We start from the raw sequence: 2,737 nt of genomic DNA on the forward strand, positions 1-2,737 counted from the left end.
GTTTTCTTTCTCCTCATTTTCAGCAGAAGCCATGCCCAGGCCAACCTTCATTCCTTCTCTGCTTTATGGTGGAGGGTCATTCATCCCAGAATGGACCCTGGGCTGGTTCTTCGACCTTCCCCAGGAAGGTGGTGAGGACGTGGTGTGAGGTCGGTGGGAACAGGGGCCTCTTGTAGCCCCCTCGGCCCAGATGGACCGGCGCCTGATGTGCGGAATGAAGCCTGTTGGGCAGTTTTCATAGCTCCAGGGGGCCATGTGGGTCTTTGGCTCTTGATAGAGGGGTGGTGTTGGGAGCATTGTCGGGGACAAGTAGCAATTAAGAATTTTTAGGGCTCTTGAAGGTGATGAATTTCTCTTTAATGATACAATGGATTTTCTCTTTCTCTTTTGATTCTGTCTTTTCTTTAAACTGGCGGTTTGGGGCCAGTATCTGGCTCCTCTTGTCGCCACTGGATGGGAGATTTGGCCTGCCTTTTCTTCAGAGGCAGCATCAGTGGAAGGGGCGGTCTGGGGGTGAGCCCAGCTCTGCCCTGATTAGCACCAATCGCCACAGTTGAAATGGGGGACGTCGGTACAGCTGATATGTGCCAAGATCTTTGGGGCCTAGGAGCTATCCCTGTCTCTTAATGTGCTTCGTCTCATGCAATCTGCATAGCAGTTTTATTTTACAGCGCAACTGAAGCACAGAAAGGCTGACTAACCCACCCAACGTCACACAGCAAATGGGAACAGGAGTCTGAAGTTTGGTGGGAGCTCTTAACCTCAGCTTGAGGCTTGAAGGCCGTCTCCCCGGGACCTTTTGGGGGACAGAGTGAGATGATGGTTGTTCAAATACTCCTGGGCCACAGACACCAAGATGCTTCCCGTGCATGCTCCTTCCCCGCTGATGGAATAAAGAACTCACGTCTTCCCTGGCCTCTGCTTGGAGGGTCCTTAAAGAAAAGGTCATCGGTGTCCAGGTCTGCAGGTGACCAAGATACCCCTTCCTTCAAGGAGGTCTCAGATCGATTTTAACATTAATTCATTTATTTTTGGCTCTCCTGGGTCTTCATTGCTGCGTGCGAGCTTTCTCTAGTTACAGCGAGCAGGGCCTGCTCTCTAGTCCCGGAGCGCGGGCTTCTCATTGCGGTGGCTTCTCTTGCTGTGGGGCACGGCCAGGGGTTGTGGCTCCTGGGTTCTAGAGCTCAGGCTCAGCAGTTGTGGTGCACGGGTTTGGTTGCCCCACAGCGTGGAGGACCTTCTCAGATCAGGGATCCAACCCGTGTCCCTTGTGTTGACAGCTGTCCTGGGGTCAGAGGCCCAGGAGCATTTGAATAACTACCGCCTCACTGGACCATGAGAGAAGTCCACAGACCGATTTTTGCCTCGACCATTCACAAAGGTGTGTTAGGATGACTCTAGGAGGGAAAACCAGCCATTGAGGGAGGGGTTTAAGAATGCTGAATGCAGGGAGGATCCTAATTTACTCTCTGAACCCATTCTTCTGCGACAATAGTGAAAGTCACTCAGTCGTGTCCAACTCTTTGCGACCCCATGGACTGTAGGACTATACAGTCCGTGGGATTCTCCAGGCCAGAATACTGGAGTGGGGAGCCTTTCCCTTCTCCAGGGGATCTTCCCAATCCAGGGACTGAACCCAGGTCTCCTGCATTGCAGGCAGATTCTTTACCAGCTGAGCCACCAAGGAAGCCCTCATTTTACTTAGACTTGATGATAAAAGGCGGAGAGTGACTCAGCCAGGCCAGGCGGCCCTTCCCAGGGGGTGCTGGGAGGGGATGGTTGCGGAGAGGGGGTCAGACCCCGTCCACCCTCCCCGGGCTGTGATGGGCTTGTGCCTCTTGCCTTTTCTTCCCGAGGAGGTGGATTACTGAGTTCTCCACCCTCCCCAGGCACAGTCAAGGCTCTGAGAAGTCCTGCAGAAGAAAGAAGAACCTCCTGGTTAGCTCTGCTTCACCCACTTCCTCCACTTCCTTGACCCTAAATTCACACCACACCTGTGAGCATCCTTGTCTGTGGAACTCACTTGGGGAAATAATGATGGGGATCAAATAAATAGCGATCTTGCTCAGTAAATACTGCTGGTTTCCAGTTTTTTTCGGGTTCTGTTGGACTTCAAAAAGCTGAAAGCCGTGCTGGAATGTTCTGTCTGAAAAAGTAACAGTGACTGATGCAAAGAGGAGGAGGTGGTCTGTTAAGTTTTCTGTTAGAAAAGGGGTCCCCAGGCTCTGAAAGCTTGGGGACCTCAGCTGAGAGCCCCCCTTTGTTGTGGCTCCGCGGCCACGTGCCCCCCACCCCCCGCACAGCCTGCTGATCAGAACCCCGCTCTGTCTTTGCACTCGGAGGACTTTTATGGAATAGCACTCGTCACCGGTGTGCTTGGTCCTGTCCTTTCTGCTGATGAGGCTGACTATGGGGACACAGAGGTTATGCTGGGGCTCAAGTCAGCGAATGCGTTATCTGTCTGGCTGCTCAGCTGGTGGGACTGGCAAGCCAGATCCCAGCTCCGTTTCCTACTACCTGTAGGACCTTGGCTTTATCTTCCCCGTCGGCAAAGTGACAGTGACCAAGGCAGCCCGCTTGCTCCGTCGAGGAGCCCTGCGGCCACCCTGCCCGCCCAGAGCGAGACCTGGGGAAGCCAGGCGGCTGCTGGCTCTTCTGTATCACTGCCGACCTCTGCTCGGCCTCCCGCCTCTCCTCCCAGCTAAGTGCCTGCCTGCGGGATCCAAGACTGTTAAGA

General features: G+C 54.0%; 1 protein-coding gene across 2 annotated transcripts in view; it reads left to right on the forward strand.

Annotated features, from left to right (window-relative positions):
* PARVB (parvin, beta) overlaps positions 1 to 2,737 on the forward strand; it is a 113,156-nt gene that overhangs the window by 33,439 nt on the left and 76,980 nt on the right. The gene's annotated exons all lie outside the window — the stretch shown is intronic.

The sequence above is a fragment of the Bison bison genome, unplaced genomic scaffold (assembly GCF_000754665.1).
Source record: "Bison bison bison isolate TAMUID 2011002044 unplaced genomic scaffold, Bison_UMD1.0 scf7180017864079, whole genome shotgun sequence".
NCBI classification, from domain to species: domain Eukaryota; kingdom Metazoa; phylum Chordata; class Mammalia; order Artiodactyla; family Bovidae; genus Bison; species Bison bison.